The following is a 26010-nucleotide window of genomic DNA, read 5'->3' as shown; positions in this document are numbered from 1 at the left end:
GATTTAACAAGTGAAAATAAAAAACACCCCTTAATGGTTATCAGTTCCACTGAGTCTCCCCATGACATAGGAGCATTCACTCAAAGGCAGCTAAAAGTTGAAGACTCAGTATCTCAATGAGCCAGGAAACCAAAGGATATAGCCCCAAACCTAGGCAATAAACCAGTCTGTCTTTTTCTAAAAAGACCCAGAAAAGCACTTAGCAGCAAATATGTAAGCATCCTCAGGAGCAAATCAACAGAAATACGAAATGTGTGCAAAGGGTAGTGGTTGAGGTTTAGGGAAGAACAGTGGAAAGGAGGAAAAAGAGTATGTCTTTTTATTTGTTTAAAGCAGAATTTCCACAGTAAAGCCAAAAATTAAAATGCTGCCTTTACCTGCTGTCACGTGGAAGCTCTCATTTGGTTTAAAGAAAAGTGGGTTATTGTCTGTGTTTCTTTTAATTACCAATTTGGATTAATAATTTTAGTCAAAAAATAATAATAATTTCGGTCATATTTTACTATTTGCCAGAGAGCACTTCTATCCTGAAAATAGCAAAGCCAGATAAGAATTCAAAGCATCTGATGGACTTATGCTACATCCAGTTTCTTCTCAGAAAATTAAAAAAAAGAAATTATAACCTGTCATTAAGTAGTAGTTAATCAACATAAATGTACTAAATGCCAAGTGTGTTAGAAGAGGTTGAAATTTGAAGGAAAGAATTAAGGAAAATTCTAGTTGAGTAATTATCCATTAACTGAAAAACTAAGAGCCAATAAAATTCTCTATGATCACTTTTGGGGCACCTGGGTGGCTCAGTCAGTTAAGCATCGGCCTTCGGCTCAGGTCAAGATCTCAGGGTCCTGGGATGGATCCCCACATAGGGCTCCCTGCTCAGCCAGGAGTCTGCTTCTCTCTCTCCCTCTGCCCCTCCCCACTGCTCATTCTCTCTCTCAAATAGATACTTTTTAAAAAAATTCTCTATGATCATTTTAGTTCTCATATATTTTTGATGCTACTACTTGTATCCTGAATACAACTGGTGACATTTGGTGAGTTTGTACTATGGGCCAGAAAAACACAGAACATGTGACACTGAGGTTTCAGGCTTACATTACAGTTAAGAAAACCATCTGGGCAAGTTACTTAACCTCTTTGTGTGCTGGTTTTCTCATCTTTAAAATGGAGCCAATAATAGTACTGACCAACAGCATTATCGTGAGGGTTTGATGAGTGAAATAAAGAAAAGCGCTTAAAACAATGGCTGGCACATAGTGAACTGTACATACAACTGCGATTATTATTGTGTCTATATTTTTGCAGCTAATAGGACAATTCTTCCTACTAAGCTCTTCCATACATTGTTAGTGGGAGGGAAACATGGTTTTAGAAAACTTCTGAAGGATTGGGCTGTTAGAGGATATGTAACAAAGGCCTTAAAATGTTCCATATCCTTTAATCCTCAAAATGGCCATTTGGGGGAATAATTGGAGTTGTAAACAAAAATCTGTGTACAAGGCCATGCATTAGGTTATTTATAATGCAGAAAAACCACCTCGCTGTCCAACCAGAATTAAGTAAAACATGGTATATGCATAAAATGGAATATTCTACACCTATTAAAAATTAAGTTTAGCTATAGAAACAGTAAAAGGATCAGAGGTTGCTAGGGGATGATGTTGGGGGAAAAGAAGAATAGGCGGAACACAGGATTTTTAGGGCAGTAAAACTATTCTGTATGAGACGATAATGGTGACTACATGTCACTAGACATTTGTCCAGATCCACAGATTGTACAACACCAAGAGTGAACCTACTGTAAACTATGGACTTTGGGTGATGATGATGTGTCAAAATTGATCATCCATTTTAACCAATGTGCCATTCTGTCTGGTACAGGGTGTCGATGGTGGAGGCTCGGCTTGTTTGGGGAAGGGGATATATGGGAAATCTCTGTGCTTTCTGCTCAGTTTTGCTGTGAACCCAAAACTGCTCTTAAAAATAAAGTCTATTTTTGGGGTCCCTGGGTGGCTCAGTCGCTTAAGCATCTGCCTTCAGCTCAGGTCATGATCTCCGGGTCCTGGGATAGAGCCCCACGCGGGCTCCCTGCTCAGTAGGGAGTCTGCTTCTCTCTCTTTCTCCCTCTGCTCCTTCCCCCGCTCATTCTCCCTCTCTCTAATAAATAAATAAAATCTTAAAAAAAAAAATAAAGTCGGGGCGCCTGAGTGGCTCAGTCAGTTAGGCATCTGTCTGCCTTTGGCTCAGGTCATGATCCCAGGGTCCTGGGATCAAGCTCCACATCGGGCTCCCTGCTCAGCGGGGAGCCTGCTTCTCCTTCTCCCTCTGCCTGTCTCTCTGCCCACTTGTGCTCTCTCTCTCTTTGTCAAATAAATAAATAAAATATTCAAAAATAAATAAATAAATAAAGTCTATTTTTAAAATTAAGTTTAGAAGAATAATGGATGACCCAAGAAGTCATCATGATTCATTGCTGAGAAAAAGAAAGCAATCTATAAAGAACTGAAAACATATATCCAAACGCTAAAATTTAGCTTCCAGAAACAGTAGTAAAAGTGATTTTAAAACACATTTTTCTGTGTTTGCAAAATTTTCTACAAGGAAGTTGTATCACTTTAAATTCAGCAGAAAGTTTTAGTACTTTCCTTTAAAATGTCCCCTAGTTCTCAATTCAAAGTTACTGAGAAAAGACATGTTAAACAGAAAAGGAACAACCACTGGCGTGAACTGACACTTCTGGCATCTCCACCGACCTGCAGAATCTCAGCAATGACTTAAAATCCTGTATCTTGGAGATGTCATGCATTCTTTCATCCCACAGATATTAAGCGCCATCATGAACTAGGTCCTGAGAATACAGCAGTAACTAAGACAGACAGTGAAAGTTAGGAGACGAAAAACAAATAAACTCTTAAGGAAGATGTTCTTGGGTGGGGGTGCACGGGGGTGTGTTACTGAAAGAACAGCAACAAGGCCAGTGTGGCCAGTCATCAGAGGTTGGCTCTTAACAACTCTGCATCTAAAATACCTTAAAGGTACCGAACAATTATCATCTAAAATTGGTTAAGAGTCCAGGCTTTGGGGCCAGACAGGCCAGGTTCGAATCCACCTTGGTCACCCGCTACAGTTGGATTGTGAGTTGGTCACTTCCTTATCCATAAAATGAAAGTGACAATATCAACTGCAAAAGCATCTGCAAGGCTTTAAACAAGAGCATAATCATCTCAAATGTTTCGGAGGATGCTTGGCAGACAAAAAAATGCTAAACAAATGGTAGCTAGTCTTGAAAGTACTCTTTAGAGAATTTTTAAAAAACCACACACAACTAGAAATTTTACCATATTTGAATCATATCAATATAAATAAATGACATCTTATTTGACCTGATGATTCTTTCAGTTATATGCCATGTCTCAGAAATTCTATTACGTGCTATTTTGTCAAGAAAAGCCAATGAATACCCAACCAAATCTCTGGCCCAAGGAGGATGAGGAGGGAATGCTTTTCACAGTCTTTCTAAAATCTCATTCTCCTTGACTCTTCTTTTATAATTGTGATAGCCCATTTCTCTTCCCAGAAATGTTTTCCTCTCTTAACTCGGGGACATGATTCTTGGTCTTTCGCCCATCCATCTCTCTGTTCCTCCTCTACCCCAGATTTCTTCTTCTAGCCTCCCCACCCCCTAAAAATGTCATCAGTTCCTAAATTCTTATCCATGCCCCTCTTAACCACAAAACCTCCTCAGATACTACACAGCTCTCCAGGCACTCATGGTACTAAATCACATTCTTGGTGTGACACTTATCTCATTACACTTGGTATTATACTAAATTACCTCTTATCTCCCCTATCGGATGGGCAGGTTCTTGAGAGCATGATTGACAGCTTAATCATCTTTCTTTCTTCCTTAAGACCTAACAAAATCTCTTGAACATAGTCATTGCTATCAGTAACTAAGTGGGTCAGCATATAAAATACTTTTGACAGATTAGTAATATTAAAACAGAGCCTTACAAATACTGTTGACAATTTTCTTATCTCTCTCAAATTAGCTTTTGATTTGTAACAAGGCATAAAAGACATTATAACCATATTTATATTTTACATAGTAAGTTTCCAACTAGTGAATAATATAGTTAATTTTTAATTAACACAGTAAAAATAATAACAGCTACCACTTACATTGCACTTACTATGTGCCCTGTTCTTAGAAATGTATATGCATTAATCACTCTATCTTCCTAACAATCCTCTGTGTTAGGCGCCATTTTTATATTTGCCATTTTAGGAAACCAAAGCAAAGTGTGCTGACTGACTTATTCAGAGTCACGCAGCTGGACAAAGCCAAGCGAGGATTCGAACCCGGCAGCCTTGGCCCCAGTCTATGTTTTTGACCCTCAGCCTTACCTAAATAGCCATTCTCTATAAAAATCTAATTTTACATCAGCATTTTTTAACTCATTCAGAATTTTTTGCAGAAGCTTGTTACTCCTAAGTAATATTTTTTCTTTAATATAAACAAATATATCTGTATTAACCACATCAAAGTTCTGGCTAAAGTATGCATATATAATATCTTAATGCAAATATCACATTGTGTCAATTTTGCATTAAATATTACAATATTTTAAGTTACCTCATCTTAATTTCTGAATGCTAAAAGATGGTACCAGTCTAATATGGAATCTTCTTGACTATCCCAGGAAATTTATATTTCCATATAGATTTTTCTGTACTCTGAATCAATTTTTAAATTCATGAAAACTAAGAATTTTCATGAATATGTAATATAAATCATGCTAATGCTACTCAGCATTAGGTATCACAGAGGAGAACTACAAAAATGTTATAATCTTGTTGAAAATGACAATTTAATATACGGTGTGAGGTTTTTAAAGGCCATATTTAGCCTTAATTAATTTACCTCTAGAAAATAATCTCTATTATTACAAAGTCTACTTAATTCTCAGACGTTGTTATACTTAAAGTTTTTAGGTTAATAAACCCAAAAATAATGATGGAGAACTCTACCATTAAAATGCAAAGCAAATTTTTAAGCAACAAAATTCTTAAAATGTGATAAGCCACTGCTTGTAGGTCTGATTTTTCAGCAGTTCAATTTTTGGGGGAGGGGGGGACAGAGAGAATCCCAAGCAGGCTCCATGCTGAACATGGATCTCACAACCCTGAGATCATGACCTGAGCCGAAATCAAAAGTCAGATGCTTAACCGACTGAGCCACCCAGGCAACCCCCTCAACAGTTAATTTTTAAGGAAAAAATGTTTCTGTCTTTGCCTTACCAAAAGTGAAAACATCCAAGAGTGTTCAAAAGTAAAATCCTATTGACTTTAACCATAAAAGTAACCTGCCCAAACCAGATACTCTTTTTGGCCTTTTTAAAAATGTGAAACCTTAGGGGCGCCTGGGTGGCTCAGTCGTTAAGTGTCTGCCTTCGGCTCAGGTCATGATCCCAGGGTCCTGGGATGGAGCCCCATGTCAGGCTCCCTGCTCAGTGGGAAGCCTGCTTCTCCCTCTCCCACTCCCCCTGCTTGTGTTCCCTCTCTTGCGGTCTCTCTCTCTCTGCCAAATAAATAAATAAAAATATTTTTAAAATAAAATAAAATAAAAATAAATAAAAATGTAAAACTTTAGATTCCAACAGGCTCATTCCCTGGGTCCTGGCACTTGCTGTTCCCACTGGCAGGAAAGGATCTGCACCCAGATATTTTCACAACCGCTCTTTCTCATCAGTGAGGTTCAGTTCAAATGTTTTCACCTAGCAAGGCCTTACCCCTGGTCAGTTCACCCAAGCAAGCCCATTGTTATGGATTGAATTATAATCTCTCAAAAAGATATGCTGAATTCCTAACTCCCAATACCCCAGAATATGACCTTATTCATAAATAGGATTGTTGCAATGTAGTTAAGATAAGCTCATACTGGAGTAGAGTCAGCCCTTAATCCATCATGACCGGTGTCCTTATACAAACAGGAGATACACAAACAGAGACCTGGGAAGAAGGCCATGGGAAGAAGGTTAGCAGAGAATTGAGTTATGCTCCTGCAAGCCAAGGAATGACTGGGGCTGCCAGAAGGTAGAAGAGGCAAGGAGGGACCCACCTTGATTTTGAACTTCTAGCCACCAGCACTGAGACAATACATTTCTTTTGTTTTAAGCCACCCAGTTCCTGGCACTTTGTTATAGCAGTGCTGGGAAACATACACCCACCACCACTACCCACTCCTCTCGGCCCCATCCATCACTTTTATTGTCCTCACTGTTCTTAATAGTATCTAAAACAGCAATGAACTATCATTTACTTTTTATTTACTTTTATTAGAATGTCAATTTCATGAGCACTTTTTAATTTTGTGGCCTTTTCTGACTTAGTAGGTGCTCAAGAAATATTTTGTCAAATAAATTAATGATCCTGAGAAAGATGATAAGATTCAAGAATGTCAGAATTATCATTCGCTTCTAATACTCTGAGCAAGTATAAACTGGCCTGAAAAGGAGCTTCTGCTCTGCTTGGGAGGACAAAATTCCCAAGGGGCAGCCAAAGGAAGACCCTTGGTGGAATAGGGAACAAGAAGGAGCCTCTGAGTTGTAGGGGATAGTGACTGCTGTGGGGTTTAAGGAACGATGAGGTAAGAGGGGGCGAGACAGAAGTGATGGGAGAGAGAGACCTGGGTGTGGAAAGGGCAGGGGCCAGCAACTCTGTCCCAAAGGGCAACCACTGGCAGTTTCCCTCTTCTTTGGACTTTAGCCTGTCAGGGTAAGGTCAGTCTTTATGGTAACTACCATGTTCCTACATCAGATCAGAATGAGCCCCAAAGTTGCAAAGGAATGCTACTGGTTACAAGTATAACAACTACTTGTTACAGCTGCTTGGTTGCAACTACTCAACATTCTTGATCAGTAACAGTGATCCTTAAGTTATTTTTTTAATTGAAATAATGGATATATAATATCCTATCCATTTCAGGTGTACATCATAGTGATCTGATAATTTTTACACATTATGAAATGATCCCCATTTATTAGTCTAGTTAACACCTGTCACCATACAAAGTTGTTACAATATTGGTCACTATATCCCCTATGCTGTACATTATATCCCCATGACTTAAATATTTTATAACTTAAAGTTTGTACTTCTTAAATTTTAAAATTATCTTGGTTTGAATAGATAATATGTTCACATGTTTAAAAATTCAGAAGGTAGGGGCACCTGGGTGGCTCAGATGGTTGAGCGTTTGCCTTTGGCTCAGGTCATGGCCCCGGGGTCCTGGGATCGAGCCCCGCATCAGGGTCCCTGGCAGGGAGGCTATTTCTCCCTCTGCTGCTCCCCCTGCTTGTGCTCTCTCGCTCTGTCAAATAAATAAATAAAATCTTCAAAAAAATAAAAATAAAAATAAAAATTCAGAAGGTAGTAAGGGGTATACTAAATAAGTATCCTAAGTAAGTGTCCTTCCCCCCCCCCACTCCAACCACCCAGTTTTCCTCCCCAGAGTCAATCTCTGTTACCAGTTTCTTATGTCATCTTCCAGAGATAGTCTTTACAGTTATACACATAAACATATATTTATAAACTCATATTTAACACCAATAGCCATATCCCACTCTGCACCTTGATTTGTTCCCTTATTATACCTTAGAAATCATTTCATATCAGCAAATATAAAATGATCTTACTTTTTCAACTTTAGCAATTGATAATAGCTTGTTACTTACAGCTACCTCGTTTTGTTTCTGCTCCTAATTACTTAACCAATCCCATACTGATAGATCCTCAGCTTTCCCTGAGTCTTTTGCCACTACAGATAAAGCTGAAATGGACACACATCTTTGCACAAATTCATTTCGCGATGTCCAAGGAGATCGACAGAGAAGTTTCTTAGATTTCCAGGGGCGAGAAGGTACATGAATTTTTAATGTTGCTCTCCATAGATGCTGTACCACTTTGTACCCATACCAATAATGCATGAACCTGTCAGGTACCCCCAAAGCCTTGCCACCATAAGGTAATAACAAACATCAAAATCTTTTCCAACTTAATAGTGTGGAAAGGGCAACTTAAATAGTTTTAAATTGCATTTCTCTTATCATGAGTTGAGCATAATTTCATATTTGTAAGTGCCATTTGTAATTCCTTTTCTGTGAACTGTTTGTTCATTCCCTTGCCCCCTTTCCTACAGATTAACAGTCATTTTTCTTAAGGGATCTATAGGAGCTCTTTGGATATTAAGGAGTTAAACCTGTTTGTGACATGTTATAGTTTCTTTCCCATGTGGTAATGTTTATCTTCTGCCGGTACAGATAATATTTTTCCTTAAATGGCGTTTAATGTATCACTCTTTTATCTTACTCATTCTATGTTCTTCAAAATATTTAAAAGCTTTTATTTTTTTTTAAGTGTAGAGACAGATATCCTCCCTCATATCTGACCTCTATCAGATGGGACTGAAATGAGACTGGAAGACAAGCTGGGATAGAAGAGCCCTCTACTTCCTTCCTTCACCTTCCTCTTCCATTACCCTGAGCTCTTGCAGATTTTGCATGCTCCTCCTTTACTTTCTTCATGGAGTTTCACGTGAACCCTACATTTGCTTGGCCTACCTTGGAGATCACACTCTTTTTATAGTGCTTGCTTCGATTTGAAGTTTATTGAGATCAAAAAGAATTTCATTAATGTCTTTTCATAATCAACATGCCATTCAAACTGTGCTACTTTTTCTATTCTAGGAAAATTATACAACAAAAACTGCTCAGATTGTTGCCTGATAGGGTGCGAATATGCAAAAGATTGTCTAGCTGCGACAGATAAACAGAAAGCAAAAATGTTATCTCAATTTAAAATAAAAATCAGACTTTATCTCCAGAAATGACATGAAACAATTTTTTAATTTTAATGTTCTTTTGATACTTTATTCTTTAAACTTTAGTAATTGATCATAATGTGTTACTTATAGCAACACTGCATTACATATTAAAAAAATTAAAAACTTCTTCAAATTAGGATAAAACTTAGGCAATGGTATAGGAGATGTGAAATAAAGCTATTGCTAAAAATTGAGGCCAGGTTTATTTTAGGTTTGACTTTTGAAAAAAAGATTCTAAAAATATACTGCTGTTGTTCTCCCCTTCTACTTCCATGCTCTTTTCAAAAGGTGGATAGGTCTTCCCAAGAGCTATGGTGAGAATTGCCTCAATATCATGCAAGATAAAAAAGTAGAAGTTAATGTTCTATTCCCGACTCAATTCCCTCTACACTTTGATTTTCTCTTATATTAGCATATGGAAAGAGAATGCCAAAGGAAAAGAGATAGAAAAGTATTTAGCCCAGGATAATATAATTTTTCTCTATCCTTCCCTGCCCATGGAGTTAAAAGACAAAGTTGTGGGGATAAAAAAGGAAACAGCAAAAAATTTTAAATAATGATATTTGTAGTGTCATTCCTTTCATCAGACCCTCAGAACAAAGCCTTTTCTCTAAAAACCCAAGAAAATTATACACACACACACACGCATGATTTCACTTTCTACACTGGCCACTCAAGAAGGAGAATGATACAAAAGAAGGTTAAAATTCCACTGCAGAGATTGATATTAGTTCATTCTCTCATTCACTTACCCATAATTTAGGGAAGAGCATTATTTCCTGCTACCCCCCAACAGAAGTAAATTATTTGGCACATTATCTTCTAGCTATATTTGTACATGGGGTTTGCACTTCACTAGGCAAGTCTCTAGGCCTCAGGTTACCCAGCTGGAAAATGGGAGAGTTTGGAATAGATGATTTTTTATTTTTATTTTATTTTATTTTAAGATTTTATTTATTTATTTGAGAGAGAGAGAATGAGAGAGAGCACATGAGAGTGGGGAGGGTCAGAGCGAGAAGCAGACTCCCTGTCGAGCAGGGAGCCCGATGCGGGACTCGATCCCAGGACTCCAGGATCATGACCCGAGCCGAAGGCAGTCGCTTAACCAACTGAGCCACCCAGGCGCCCCTAGATGATTTTTTAAACCTCTTTCATCTCTAACATCTTATTAATCTAATATAAAGGTCATCCAAGCACCAGTCATCAAGCAAAGATGAGTATTTCTAGTGCCTGAGTATTTTCTGCATATATTTTATATATGTGAATTGATATATAGATTTTCTGGAGCAGAGAAAAACATAATCCATCATCTCTAAAGGAGAAGATAATTTTTAGTGTATTAATCATGAATTCTTTGTACTCAGCGTCAACACTGGAGAAACGGATTCAAATGACAATCTGCCAATATCTTATTTAAATGTTATTTACTTACTTAAACTTACTTTTACTTAAACTTGTTTACATATTTACTTATTTAAACTTATTTGAAGTTTAAGAGTTAAGTTACATACTTAACACTTCTCTAACCCAGTTATCCCTTAGACAGTCCTGGATAATAAGCTACCTGCTTTGACTCCTTTCTAGCTCTGCCGTTTGACAGCTTACTATAGATTTTGAGACACTGGTCTTGCTGGATGGAATATCCTCACACAGGGTAGGTTTTACTTTCAAGTAAACTGCCAAAGCAGTAACAGAAAGAGTCACTGACTTTTCTGCTTCCTATAATTAAGGTAATCCTTACAATTTAAAGACATTCAACTTTTACATTATGATTTATTTTAATATAAAAACTACACCAAGGGGCACCTGGCTGGCTCGGTCAGAGAGCATGTGACTCTTGGTCTCGGGGTCATGAGATCGAGCACCACATTGTGGGTAGAGATTACTAAAAAAGATAAATAAACTTTAAAAAAAAAAAAAGACCTAATTTAAAAAACTATACTACTACACAAACTAAGTGAACACAAACTCAAAGAGAAGGCTCATGTAACCGACCAGGAACCTCAACTTGAGACCATCATAATTCAATATAGTCAATTCCCTGTAATACAGCTGGATCTTTTAATAACCATTAATCTTTGTCTATTTTCTATTTTTCCCTTTAAAAATCAATTCAGCACTAAGACACATTCCATTCTCACCAATCTGACTTCACCCACCCAGCTCTCCCTTCCCTGACCTCTGTCCTTCTCCTATTTGACAACACTGAAATGTCTTCATGACAAAAGGACTTACCCTGAGTTTAAAGCCTTCTGCTTTAAAAAGTCAATAAAACAGAAGTACATTTAAAGAAACTGTTCTTTGCAGGGACTGCATTTTTTTCCCCCATAGCACTGTCAATTCAAGGAGGTCTAAACATAAATCTGGAAAAAGTTTAAGGAACAAAAGAAAAAATAGATACTTCATGCAAATTCCAAAACCAAAGCTAGATCCACCCCACACACACGCATACATATTCAATAGCAATTTGTTTTCGGTAGATTCTGTCATGGGTAGACCCTGAGGGCAGACAGGTTTATGACCCAGCACTTAATATGGTGTGTGGTACATAGTAAGTGCTCAATAAAGATGGGCTGAATGAAGAAGAAAGGCACTTTGATGGCCCATGTCACATTCACACGAGACCCACAAACTCTGGTCACCTCTCTGTGAAAGTGATCAGCCTAGGGTTTGGTAATTGAACATATGGATGCAGAACTGCCTCCAAACTTCATGGAAACTCAGAACCACACCAGAAGAGCAGACTACCAGTTTCACTAAGTGAGATGAATATCATATTAGTTATCCCTAAAATTAATTTTAGCTCATTGTTTTGATCAAAGCTACTGAGTCCAGTCTGGATTTCAAATCATTACATATTTATATCTATTTAGGGGCTGTAGGGAATGTGTAGCTGAAGCAAGAGATACAACTAATCATCCCTGAATCACAGAGGCTTATGGAGAGAGTCTTTTACTCTCCTAGGAGCTTTTTGATAACTTCTGACCCTAACGATAAACAACAAACTTTTTCCTTCGGGAGGTCTCTCTTTCTCTTTTTCTTTATTTTCTTTTTCTTTAAAATATTGCCACATTTCCATTCAACTGCTGTTGGAACTACCAGCAAGATGTCAAAATGTTCTCCAAATCACTATGCCAAGGAAAGGCAACTGAGGATTAGACTGCCTTGGAGAAAACTATACGACCACTAATCATTATATCAGCTGGTGCGAAATCAGTGAGAGAAGAACATTAGAGAGGATGAGAAGTCAAGAAATAGAAGTAAAAGCAGAAAAGGAATTTTAAAATAGGATGAGAAAATGCTGAATACCTATCATAATATTTCCAAATCAGAATGCCAGCTAAAATGGTATTCAATCAAAATGACACTATATATTATTCCAGAATAGCCCTAGAAATAAAAAGCCCTATCCCGTCCCCACAGGAGAGCATAAGCAACTCTTTATTATAATGAAGCGAACTTCAAGGGTTGAAATCCTTTATCTTTTTCCAGGGAGTATACGTCAGAGAATATAAATGCATGTGCCATTACTTTGCAACATTAGACGGGAAACGGTATGAAAGCAAACATCAGCCCTCAAGGCTCCAGTCCCTCAACCACATCTTGTTCCCTGAACCCATGGGAAGTGGCTATTAGTATCTTCATTTTAGATGTGCCATAACTGAGGAGGATCAGAGTGGTCTGTTTCCCCAAATTGCACACAACTAGTAAACTGTCAAGAAAGATTGGATTCCAATTCTTCTGACTGTGATGCCAACACTCTCAATTTCCTGAACCCGCTTCCTGTCAACCCAAAACAGCTTCTTCCCACCGCAGCCCACTGATCATTTACCTCCTTTACACAAGTAAATTAAAAATTACACAAATGCATTTTATGTACTCTTCCCTCTCAGATACTCCATGCACACCAGATACATCTTTAGAAAATCAGTCTTCACTGTTAGTGTCCTAACTGCCCACCAGCTCCAAGTTCTTTTTTTTTTTTTTAAAGATTTTATTTATTTATTTGAGAGAGAGAGAATGAGAGACAGAGAGCATGAGAGGGAGGAGGGTCAGAGGGAGAAGCAGACTCCCCGCTGAGCAGGGAGCCCGATGCGGGACTCGATCCAGGGACTCCAGGATCATGACCCGAGCCGAAGGCAGTCGCTTAACCAACTGAGCCACCCAGGCACCCCCAACCAGCTCCAAGTTCTTACCTTCAGACATGAGCTTGAATATCTATCACCCCAAACTTGACATGTCTAAATCACACTAAAAGCTCCTACCACAACTTCTCTATTTCTTTTCATTAAAGTGAAACATCTTTTTTTTTTTAAAGATTTTATTTATTTATTTCAGAGAGAGAGAATGAGAGAGAGCACATGAGAGGGGGGAGGGTCAGAGGGAGAAGCAGACCCACCGCTGAGCAGGGAGCCCGATGTGGGACTCGATCCAGGGACTCCAGGATCATGACCTGAGCCGAACAAATGAGCAAAAACAGGAGCCACCCAGGTGCCCCAAAGTGAAACATCTTTGACTCCTTCCTCCTCTTCCTACTTAGGATCTTAAGCCTTGGATGCTTCTCCCGGCATCTTTTAAAATCCATTCTTTCTTTTTAGTTCTCTCCAGATGAAGAACTCTCATCTCAATCAGTAACCTCCAAACCAGGGATCCTGAATCTCTCCCCCTTCACACCCCCAATCTATCAGTTCTCTAGACTTTTTAATAAACTCTTTGAGTGGTTCATTGTTGGAAAATTTCCCAAGGCTTCTTCCACTTCTGTTCATTTCCTCTGTCCAAGATGGCTGAGGTTCCTCTTCTCAGCAAGGCCACTTCCTGCTCATCTTTCCTGTAAGCCTCTGCCATGAACTCTACACAATACATGCCTATACACAGGGACTGCTTCCTCATCCCTCAACTGACACCTTGTGGGCCTTTTGGTACAGGAGCCTGGTCTGCCTTATGATAACTCTATATTGTCCTTATTTTCTTTTTTCTTAGAATTTTAAATTATTACTGATCCATGCATGAGACCCTCTTTCTTTCTTTCTTTTCTTTCTTTCTCTTTTTAAATATGATGATCACCTATGAATTTATTCTAGCTACTAAATTATTACCGATAACTTATATCCACCTATGTGTTCCTCCCCATGCCATCCCCCTGGTCCTCTCAGAAGACAACTGCTGTCCTAGGTTTTAAGTTAATCCCTCTGCTTTAAAAAAAAAAAGTATTTCAACACACACACCTATATAAATGCTTGTTTGTATTTGACGATTTGTGTTTGCTTATTTCCCTGGCTTGTGTAAATCAGTACAACAATTTTGGGAAATAATTTGCCAATATCTAGTAAACTGAATACTCACACATCTTACAAATCAACAGTTCTGTACCTTGGTATTTCCCCAAGAGAAACACTTGCATATGTGCCCCAGGAAGCATGAATGACCAGAGCAGCACTCTCTGCAAATTTTTTTCAAGTGGGAAAAAAAAAAAAAAGCCATTGGCAGAAGTGGGAAACATATTGCTACACATACATAATGGAATCATGTACAGCAATGAAAGTCAGTGAACTACAGCTATATACAACATGGATGAATCACGGAGACATAATGTCGAGAAGAAAAAATTCCCAGAAGTCAGTGGGTAGCATGAGACCTTTTTTGTAAGATTAAAAACGAACCTTAAAAAAGTATCATAATCATTACTTAACCATTGCAGTTTAAAAAGCAAAACAACAACAAAAAAAACTCTTTTGAGAATTCATCATGACTTACCCCCCAAACTAGACTACAAACTCTTGAAGGCAGAGACATCTTTTTATTCTTATTTGTATTTCCCACAGTACCTAGACAAGTGTCTTGAACAGATGGATGCTCATAAGTAATTATTCATTGAATGATCACTGAATGCTACCTAACCAAGGCATTTTAATGAAATTTAAATCCTCTCCCTAATCCAAGAGTTTCAGGAATAAAGTCACATAAAACTTTTACTTATACATTAACCTAATTCTATTTCTGCAGTGGTACTACAGATCTCCAACCACAAATATTTTATCTTAGAAGGATTTTATCCTTCTTCTCGGAGTAAAGTTAACATAAGGTTAAAGCAATCCAGAGACGAGAAAACTTACGAGATCCTGTAAAAGTTCAGCAGAATCTCATCACACTATATACCAAGAGACATCTGATAAAACACCGTAATTTGAAACTGAGATATCCCAAAAGGAATCCATCCACTGAATGTATAATTGAGTTATCAACAAAACTGAAAATATGAGCAAAAACAGGATTTTTAGGTTTTCTAAAAGCAAAGATTTTAATTGGAAAATATTTTGTTTCTACACTGAGAAAAAAATTATTTTTAGGGGGAAACACAAGAAATTCAGGGGTAAAAGAATAATAAGAATAATAGTCCACCAATCAGGACCTTCCTTATAACTCAATGAGGACTACGCATATTCTCTATAAGTGATGATAGCAGAGTTACACTGCAGCTTCCCTTCGACCTTGGGAACTCTGCTCACTCTGAGTTACTGGGAGGTCTTCTGTTTCATTTATTATTAGTCTTTGTATCTGCAATGCTGTAGCATTGGATAGGAATATCAACATTGTGAGCTTGCAGTACCTAAAACTGTAGAAATGCTTCCAAAAAACAAATGGGGATGGAGGAGGGAGGAAAAAACACAACCAGGAGGAAAACAAAGTTAATGATGTGAAGACGGGATATTTTTGAATTTTACTTTTGACGAAAGACTACATTTATGATTCAGCTCTGTGATATACAACTATCCGCTAGCATGCAATTTTTTTTTTTTTTTTTTTAGTTTAAGAAAAGATGTCATGGAAAAATTGTTTTCTTATTTAGGAAAAAGAATCACAAGTGAATATAACGTACAATTTGCTAAAACTAGTTCAATGATTTTAAAAGGAAATTCGTATGGAGGAAAAAAAAGAAAAAAACCTATAGGACTTTGCGTCTGGGAGAAAGAAATAATCTGGCAACCCAGTGGGTTCACTTAGTTTCGAGTCATTTGCCTCATGTCCATTATGTAATGCCTTCCCCAGCTTTGGGTCTCTATGCTTAAGCTACCGTTCAGGTATATCACAGAATTGCCACAAAATCAGTATCTGGTCATAACTTTCAAAAACAGCTCCAAAGGTGTCATGCAGATGTGCCCACAACAGTAGAGGCTTAAAAAAAAAAAATCTGCTGGTGTCATTACTTCTTCCCGGCTTCCTCCCCAGGTCTCCCTTCCCCTCCTCCCCCAGCATCCCCGGCGACACGATCTGCGGGCAGCTCCCGGCTCGTTGCAGGGGAAGCACGTCTTGACTGCAATGCAAACGCTGTCCCGGTCTGAACCAGGGAAGGCAGACTCGGCCCTGGCTGGAGGTGTAGACCAAAGCTGCAGGGAAAGGCTGCAGGGGAGCCAGCAGCGGGTGGACAGGGGTGCCCGCGAGGCCAGTCCGCAGTGCCCGCGCACAATAAAACCCAATGCCACAACTTCCCCAGCCGCTCCTGTCGGCTCCCCGGATTCGCTGGGAGGTGCGGCGTAGGCGTTAGCTGGAGCGGGCGCGGGCGCTCTCGCCGCGCGGGTTCGGTTCTCCGCTGACAATTACATCAGTCCTTCTCCCGGCCCCAGCTTCAATCCCCGGCAGCCAGGCGGAGCGGGGGCGCCGGGCAGCGCGGAGGAATGCGGGCGCGGGAGCCAGGCGGCCGGAATTCCCCCACAACGAGGGGGAAGGGAGGGTGGCGAGCGGGGGGACCTTGACCCAGACGCCCCCTCCCACCTTGGCCATGGGGCCGGACTGGCATCGCCGCCCCCGCCACCCGGGCTAACCGGCCAGGGGAACCCCCAGGGGGCGGCGACGCCTCCAGGGCCCAAAGCCGGCTGCCCACCCGCGCGTCCCTCCGAGTCCTCGGCCCTCCGGACGCGCACAATGCCCCGGGGCCGCGGGCGGGCACCGCGGTGCCGGCTCGCGGAGTCCCCTCTGCGCTAGGACACCCACCTGGAAGGCGAGCAGCGGCGCCGCCGATTGTGCGGCGGCAGCGGCGGGAGGCGGCCCTGGCGGGCGGGCGGGCAGACGGGCGCGCGGGCTGGCCGGGGAGCGGAGGCGCGGGCGCCGCCTGCGCGGAGCCGCGGACTCCAGCACCGACAGCGGCGGCGGCGGCGGCGGCGGCGCTGCGCCTCCAGTGGTCCACCGCGCCGCAGCCCCTCCTCTCCCACGGGCGGGGCGCGCTGGCGGGGCGGTGCTCCCGGGTCCCCGCCCCCGGCTCCCGGGAGCGGCCCAGGCCGGAGTGGCACCGCGGGCGGCGGGCGCTCCCGCTGCGCGCCCGCCCCGCCGGCACCCTTCGCCGCGCCGCGGGGAGAGCCTCGGGCCGGGTTCGCCGCGCCTCCGACGCGCGGGGCTCCACCGCCCGGGCTCACCCCCCGCCCGGCCCCCGTGGGAAGCCCTGGTGTCCAGAGATAACCGCCGTGGAGACCCTGCCCGGGCGTCCCCGGGCCTAAGAGCTACAGCAGCGCCGCCGCCCGCCCGGGGCCCGCGGAGATGGGCCGGCCGCAGTTCTCCAGGGCTGGCCTCGCAGGGCCCGGGCGCTGGGGGCCTCGATCGAAGCCGCTCCGAGCGCTGTGGGAGAGCGGGTGAGAAGGAAGCAGCAGCCCGGCGGCCTCCCCGGAGGCGCTGCCCAGCCCCTGTCCTGGGCCGACGTTCAGGCTGGTCAGTTAACACACGGGACTGTGTGTGCCTGCCCGCCCCCCGCCCCCACTCTCCCACCGCCGGGTCCCTGACACTCCGGAGCCAAAACTTCCCGGGCCCAGAGAAACGCTTGGGTTCGGTGAAAAAAAAGGATCCGTTGCTGAAAGCTCCCCCGCACCACAATCCTTCCCATACCCTTAAACTTCTCCACCTTTAGACCGTTCCCAGCCTATACCCTAGGGTAGATTAATCTGAAGGCAAATTTGCTCCAAGGACGGGGGTTAATTTAAATATTTGCACAGACGTCTCTTCTGTAAATGGATGACTGAGGAAATGTCAAAAGTATTTCAAGACATTTCTGTCATCACCATCTTCAGAGGGAAAAGTCCAGACAACACTGATTGAGCCTAACATGAATTACTACAAAAACAGCGCTGGAGTGCTCTATGGGCTGTCCAGGCGTTCAGATTGGATGGGGGCGGGGGGGAGGTGTTTGCCTTCAAAAATTGCAGGCATTGCTACCCACTGAGGCAACTCGGTGATGGTGTTTCACTGTTCTCATACTGTCCTGTTGTAAAATAACAGGTGCTGGACCCTGTGACACGTCGCAATTTCACCTTAACTCCTTCCCTGTGAAGACAGTCCCCTCAAGGGAAGGACTGGAGCGCTGACCCTCCCTTAATCACCATCGCCTTCTCACTCCTTCCATCTGAGTTCCACTGACAGGGTCTACTGAGACCACTCTAGCTAAAAAGAGGGGGAAAGTCAAACCCCATATACAAGAAAATACAGAAGAGTGAAAGGAAATGAGAGAGAACACACACAGAGTCCTTCATCTAACGGAGTACTTCTCAAAGTTTTCCGCTTCTAGGGAGATAGAACCATAAACTATTGGGGGCGGGGGGAGAGAAGCTACCACCACTTCAACCCGCTTTATCTTAAGAATCCCTGCACACTTTCCACTCTATTCCATAGTATCTCTGTGTGTTTTCCTATTTTAAAAATAGGTTTAAATATCAGGAAAAAGTGTTCTACCTGTCTCATTGATGAATGACCAAATACGGTGTAATGGCACTACTCCTATGGAAACGGGCAGATTCAAGAGGGCCGCCATTGTGTATCAAAGTGGCTTCTCCACTCTCTGCATCAGTATTTTGAAAACTCAGACTGGATATATGAATATGAATAACAGGCTTTTCGCTGCGTTTTGGCTATGGCCAGGTTATGGCTCAGAAGTTGCCAGAGAGCAATGTTTTCATTAAGTGTATATTCTTGCTAAGAGTTTAGGTCACAAGTCGTATGTTGGCTAAAAAGATCTCTGCTCCCTGATTCATTCCTTTCATTTGTCTCAAAGAAATACTTGTTCATGGACTTTTTCAGTGAAGGAAGTTAATGATATTCTTAAAATACTATTACTCACAGATGAACAGAGCTTCACATGAATCATAGTCCCCACCATCGATTCACTTCATACAACTCTTACACTTCATTTTTCTTTTTTTTTAAGATTTTATTTATTTAGGGGCGCCTGGATGGCTCAGTCGGTTAGGTGGCTGCCTTCGGCTCGGGTCATGATCCCGGGGTCCTGGGATCGAGCCCCGCATCGGGTTCCCCGCTTGGCGGGAAGCCTGCTTCTCCCTCCCCCACCCCCCTGCTTGTGTTCTCTCTCTGTCAAATAAATAAATAAAAATATTTTTTAAAAAAGATTTTATTTATTTATTTGAGAAAGAGAGAGAGAACACGAGGAACACGAGCGAGGGGAGAGGCAGAGGGAGAGGGAGAAGCAGACTCCCCCCGCTGAGCAAGGAGCCGATGTGGGGCTTTTTCCCAGACCCTGGGATCATGACCTGAGCCGAAGGCAGACACTTAACCTACTGAGCCACCAAAGTGCCCTCACCCTTCATTTTCATTATAATTTTTTTATGAGCACTATTTTAGCTGGGGTTTCTTAGGAAGAATGACATGCTAATGCTTCACTGAAAGATGCAATCCCTGGGCATCAAGAGCAAGGAAAAGAGGTCATTTGACAGGGAAGAATGGGAAGCAAATAAATGGTAATATATTCCCAACCTGGTCTATGCTTCACGAACCTGAAAAGACACAGTTGCTTGGCCATGTAAAGTATTTATGGACAGGCTCTACAGAAAACCGCGCACAGGAACAGTCTATCAACGTGAGGACCAAAGAAGAAACTTACCTGCAATCTCCTTCCCATCTCTATTTCCCACTGGTCAAAATTTATCCCACCAATGGTTCACTACCCCAGCTTCCAGGTTGAATCATCCGATTCCTTGGGCAGCTACCTAAGAAGCAAATCCATGCTCTGCAACCATGCTCTGGGATTTGTGCTGAATTGTTCTACAGACAACTTGGTTATGCTGGAAGCTGTGTTTCCCAGAATCCTCTTTTCTACTTTCCAGATCTGTATGCATCCAGATGGATAAAAATGAAGTTGCTGGAGACTTGGCAGGCAAAAGCGAAGCAGCAGCCATTACCCTCTGAAAGTTGTCGTTGGTTAGACGTGGCAAGAGCCGAATGTCCACATGCAAGAGGGTTCTTGTTTGTTCTCAGTCATCCGTGCTCTGTGTTCTCCTCTGCCCAATAACTATGACCACAGTTGGCTTAATGGACTCTTTACAGACACTTCCAGAGGTGGTGGCTGTAAAGGCCACAACTTTCCGTGGACTTCTACACCAGCCCTCCTCGTGGTCCCACTGCAGCGGCCGGATGTGCCCAGCTTCCAGATTTCCCCGAACGCTCGGACTGCTTCGTCTGTTTGAGGGCTGGTCTCTGATCTTGGCAACCGCTTCCAGACTCTTACTTCCCCAGCTCCTTCCACAAATGTGGAGGTCTAATTCCCATAGGAAATTCCTTATTCAACATACTTATGGCGCTTCTGCTTTCCTGATTGAACCTCGTCTGCCAGAGGCTTAAGCTTGTGGCTGATCTGCCCCAGGGGGCTTGCACTGGGTCAGTCACCTTGTAGGCAGTTGAAGCAGGGCGAGTAGCTCAGAAACCTGGAGAAATGTGAGGCTGAGAGAATCTGAAGAGGTACTCTAGCGGTATCCCATATAAGCAGTAAAAATATTCATAGTTTTGCTTTGTATTTGTTCATTGACAGTATTTAGCTTTGAAATACTTTTATTATTACTAAAGTAACCGTGGTAAATTACTGTCACAAAATGGAATGAATAATGGCTTTTTTTTTAACCTTTCTTGAGATATCAAGTAATGCTTCGTTCATTTGTGAGTAATAGTATTTTAAGAATATCATTAACTTCCTTCACTGAAAAAGTCCATGAACAAGTATTTCTTTGAGACAAATGAAAGGAATCAATCAGGGAGCAGAGATCTTTTTAGCCAACATACGACTTGTGACCTAAACTCTTAGCAAGAATATACACTTAATGAAAACATTGCTCTCTGGCAACTTCTGAGCCATAACCTGGCCATAGCCAAAACGCAGCGAAAAGCCTGTTATTCATATTCATATATCTACGCCAGCCTGAGTTTTCAAAATACTGATGCAGAGAGTGGAGAAGCCACATTTTTCCTTGAGTGGAAAGAATAAACCAAATCTCAGCTGGAAAATTCTGACCAGTATCTTCCCCCAGCTATGGAAGCATCTTACCTGAGTTTCCCACTTTTGTTATAAATGTGAACATAAAGATGGACCTTCCCTTTGTAACTTACTCTCTGTGAAGTTGATTTTTTTAAACAAATTTACCAATTTACAAGACCAAAGGAACACAGTGAGAAAATCAAAAGGCAAACTCTTTGAAGCAAGGAGTTCTTGCAGGAAGGGTGAAATGTTAGCTTTTAGGGTGAGGGGCCTTCATGTACTCTTAATCTTCAGCCCGTTTGTCACACTCAGCACTGCCTTTGAACATGTGCATACATGTTTCCCCCCAATTTCTCAATGCTCCTTAAAAATCACAGAAGCTGTTGAAACTTTTCTTACCAAGAATATTGCCATCAAGAACTTTTGGCAAGATCAGGGGCACCTGGGTGGCTCAGTCGTTAAGTGTCTGCCTTCGGCTCGGGTCATGATCCCAGGGTCCTGGGATGGAGTCCCATGTCGGGCTCCCTGCTCTACAGGAAGCCTGCTTCTCCCTCTCCCACCTCCCCCCCCGCCCCCCGCTTGTGTTCCTGCTCTCGCTGTGTCTCTCTCTGTCAAATAAATAAATAAAATCTTAAAAAAAAAAAAAACTTTTGGCAAGATCAGAAGCCAAACTTCCAGGTCCCTAACTCCATTTGGTCCTGTAACCTTCATTCCCACATTGTCACCATCTGCCCAAATGAGTTGCTGATCCAGCCCAGAGAATACTGTTACATCCACTTCAGAATGAACCTTTCATTCAGAGTGCTTATCAGAGTGCCTGAAAGGATAGAAAGAATTGGGATTTTGTTGAGTTTATTGGTTGCAGGCATTTTGGGGTTTTCGATGAATCTTTTATACATTTAATCCAATAAATATTTGTTAAGTATCTGTTATGTGTTAGGCATTATTCTGGGTGCTTGAGATATGAGTGAGCAAAACAGAGCCTACTCTCATAGAGCTTACATTCCAGCAGAGAGAGACAGACAAGAAACGACAGACCTAACAGATAAGTAAATTACACAGCATATTAGAAAGCCTTATGTAGGGGCACCTGGGTGGCTCAGCTGGTTAAGCGTCCAACTCTTGATTTTGGCTCAGGTCATGATCTCAGGGTTGTGAGATCAAGCCCCACATGGAGCCCCTCGAAGAGCCCCACCAAGAGCCCACCTCGAGCCGACCTCAAGCTCCACGTGGAGCCCTGGGGCTCTGAGCTCTGCAGGGAGTCTGCTTGAGATTCTTTCTCTCTTCTTCTCCCTCTGCCCCTCCCCCCACTTGTGCTCACTCTCTTGCTGTCTCTGCCTCAAAATAAATAAAATCTTAAACAACAACAACAAAAAGAAAGCCTTAAGTAATACAAAAAATTGTAGAAGTTGAGCACATTAAGAGGGATGGAGGTGGGCTGCCATGTTGCAATATTAAATAAAGTGGTCAATCTCGGCCTCATTGAGAAGGTGGCACTTGAGCAAAGACTTGAAGGAGGTGAGGAAGTTAGTCAGGTGGATGTCTGGGAACAGGAGGTTTCCCCTCCTGTCAGAGTGACCAGCCACTGCAAAGCCTATGGAGTGGGCACGCCTGGTGTGCTCTGAGAAGGGCAAGGAGGCCAGGTGCCTGGAACAGAATGAGGGCAGGAGAGAGTGTAGAATGAGGGCAGGAGAGAGTATGCAGAGAGAGAGGTAATGGTAGCCAAATCATGTAGAACCTGTGGCCATAGTGAGGACTTCGAATTTCATTCTGAGTGAGGCGGACATTGATCGCAGGTCCATGCAGTGGAGTAAAATGATTTGATGTATGTTATAAAAGATGTCTGGCTGGGGTGCCTGGGTGGCTCAGTTGGTTAAGCGACTGCCTTCGGCTCAGGTCATGATCCTGGAGTCCCGGGATCGAGTCCCACATCGGGCTCCCTGCTCAGCAGGGGGTCTGCTTCTCCCTCTGCCCTCTTCCCTCTCATGCTCTCTGTCTCTCATTCTCTCTCAAATAAATAAATAAAATCTTAAAAAAAAAAAAAAAAGATGTCTGGCTGCTGTGTCATGAACAAACTGTTAGAGGGGCAAGGGTGGAAGTAAGGAGGAGGCTGTGCCATCACTCTGGTGAGTGCTAACAGTGGCTCAAGGCCAAGTGGTGGAGCGGAAGGGTAAGAAGTGGTCAAATTCAACATGGGTCTTCAAGGTAGAGCCAGCTGGATTTTCTGATGGATTGGATTGTCCTTGCTGATAAGTGTTTGCATGAATTATGATTGAGGCTTATTTTTCTTATACTATTCACTTGGTGAGGTTGTGGGGAGGAAACCTAGGGCCCTGCTGCCTCTAGATAGTGGGGGATGGTGATCACTGGCAAAGATCCTAATGCCTGAGGGTGACCATTACAAGTGCTAATACCGCTATTTGCCCAGCAACACAACAGCACTCTGTGATTTGGGTTTTTATAAAACACACACAGACACACTCAAACACAAACTACATGGAAAAGTAGAATGTTTGGACATACAACAAACCTCGTAGGGGCACAAAAATTCAAAATGAACTTTCCCCCCAAAATCGTAGAATGACATTAGCAAAATGGAACCCACTTTGTACTTCTTATCCCCCTGCTTCATATCCCAGGGCTTAGAAAAACAAGACTTTCATGTAAGCAAACTCAGAGCCAGAACATGCTTACTTAGCCCTCAGGCCTTTTGGGATGACTAGAGCCTTAAAATACCCTTGTTCTTTCGTGAGTCCTTACACAGGCCTACTTGCTTTCCAGAGGAGCTAAGGGAGCTGAAAGTTCTCTAAGGATAGTTAGCGTAGTGATGGATGCTGCTAACCTAAAGCACTTGCTAGCTTTCTTCCGATTCCTTAAGAGGGTTATTTCTGTATGTTTACCTCTAAGCCTTTTACTACTACAAAGAATGGGGCATGTACCAAAGGTGTGGCGAGACGATTTAGCTGGTTCTCAGACATGCATTCAAAGACATTGATTCATAGAGTGAGAATATAACTCTTTCCCTTCCTTTCCTTTCCTTCCTTTCTTTCTTTCTTTTTTTTTTTTTTTTTGGAGGTGGGGGTTGACCTCAAGAAGCAAGGCGTAATTTGGTGCTTACATGTTTTTGAGAGCTCTGTTTAACATTTGCAAATCTCTCATTTTAACAACAAGCAAGCAGATCCCAACCTGGAGCCTTTGATCCTAGTAGGATGGTTTCAGAATTTAATAACGTTTTATTTGTTGGTCTTCACTGTATTTATTTTTAGAGTTGTTTTCTCTTGGTAGCTTGTGATACAGTTGTGATATAAAGTTTTTTTAAAAAAGATTTTATTTATTTATTTGACAGAGAGAGCGAGAGAGCACAAGCAGGGGGAGTCGCAGAGAGAGGGAGAAGTAGGCTCCCCGCTGAGCAGGGAGCCTGATGTGGAGGCTGGATCCCAGGACCCTGGGATCATGACCTGAGCCAAAGGCAGACACTTAACCGACTGAGCCACCCAGACACCCCTAAAGTTTGTTTTTAAAATGCATTCATTTGGAAATATTTTTTAAAGGAAGTCCATTCAGAAACATACTAGACAAACAATACCAAAGATAGTAAATAGATACGGCCCCAAAAATCATTAGAGCAGTAAGAAAACTGAAAACCGAAAATTGAGAAAAACTGATAAACTGGAAAGAGCAAAGTCAGAAAGGCTGAACTTCTAAACCCACTCTCAATCTTTTCTTGCCGTTTGACTTTGAACACATTTCTGAACCTCTGTCTAAGCCCCAGATTCTAAAAGAGTTGAAAAAAATTTCCAAACCCTACTAAGGTTGTGGTGAGGGCTGTCACAGTAACATATAAAGTATGTCCTGTACAGAAGGTTCTGGACAAATATTCGGTTATCTCTGCCTTCCAAAAGCCCATCCTGCCTTGGAGATGAAACACAAATGTCATGATCTTCATAAAACTTTCCCTAATCCCTGCCAGCTTTGAACGTGATCATTAGTCTCCGCAGAACTGCCTCCTCTATTCTGCTGTTCTTATCAGTAGTCTTCACACTTGCCTTCTTCCCCCTACTTGATTATAAGCTCCACGAGGGCAGCTCTTTGTCCAAAGCCTTGTATGTCATGGATGATTAATACATATTCAAGTAGCTTAATTCAACTGATCACTTCTTCAGTGATAAACTTGTGCCCAACAACAAGTACCTTAAATCAACCTGTCTGCTGACAAGCACTGAGAAGCCTTTGGCTCATCAGTGCACAGCCCGAGAACCTTTACACACAGAACGTACTGTCCCTAAACGTAAATCAGTGTCTTACACATAATACAGCTTATGCTGTTGAGATTAATCAAGTACAATTTAGTTAAAAGTATGACTAAGTTCATAGTTTTGGTTATGTTTTTCCTTAACTGATACTTTTTTGAATGAGTCCACAAATTTTTGGTTTGTTTGTTTTTAATATTATGAGTCTTTGCATTGAGAGAGGTTGGGAAACACTAGATTAAATGGCACATAAAAGCATTATATTGCTCTTGGTTTACACTCTCAAAGCTGGTATCAAGATATATTTAGGTTGATACATCTCTTAAGATTGTACCATAATATCAGACTAGTTCATGAGTTCTAACCATGTCTTGCCTGATACACAATATAGCAAAAAAAAGGCTACATAGTAGGGTCAGGTGTCTGGCTAATCCCAGAAGCACCAGCTGTAGGTATTGCTACACAAACCACATGTGGCATTATTTAGATATAACATTTCAAGTTCGTTTTCTCATTTTACTGTTTCTCATTTTATTTTGTGAAACACACAGGTAAGATATTCATCTGACATTAAGAGGAAACAGGCACTGAATGTGACTTGCCCGTGGTCACACACGTTAATGGAAGTTCTAGAACTC

At 42.0% G+C, this 26010-nt stretch overlaps 1 protein-coding gene and 1 long non-coding RNA gene across 21 annotated transcripts in view; one reads left to right on the top strand and one right to left on the bottom strand.

The window, feature by feature from the left end:
- The window catches only part of OSBPL6 (oxysterol binding protein like 6), a 198710-nt gene extending 181665 nt beyond the window's left edge, over nucleotides 1–17045 (bottom strand). For all 20 annotated transcript variants that reach the window (XR_010410225.1, XR_010410228.1, XR_010410226.1 and 17 more), the window contains exon 1: nucleotides 16874–17045. The gene's annotated coding sequence lies outside the window, so the exon portion shown is untranslated. The remainder of the gene's footprint in view (nucleotides 1–16873) is intronic.
- Nucleotides 17046–17181: 136 nt separating this feature from the next.
- On the top strand, nucleotides 17182–20369 carry LOC135363896 (uncharacterized). The gene is made up of 2 exons (XR_010410229.1): nucleotides 17182–17581; nucleotides 18146–20369. It is a non-coding gene; the product is annotated as an uncharacterized LOC135363896 (long non-coding RNA).
- The last annotated feature ends 5641 nt before the right edge of the window (nucleotides 20370–26010 follow it).

Source organism: Mirounga angustirostris, unplaced genomic scaffold (genome assembly GCF_029215605.1).
Source record: "Mirounga angustirostris isolate CCGP_5_RB_7025 unplaced genomic scaffold, mMirAng1.0.hap1 SCAF_3, whole genome shotgun sequence".
In the NCBI taxonomy this organism is placed as follows: domain Eukaryota; kingdom Metazoa; phylum Chordata; class Mammalia; order Carnivora; family Phocidae; genus Mirounga; species Mirounga angustirostris.
The sequence above is the reverse complement of the archived record's forward strand: the minus strand, read 5'-3'. Positions and strand labels throughout refer to the sequence as shown.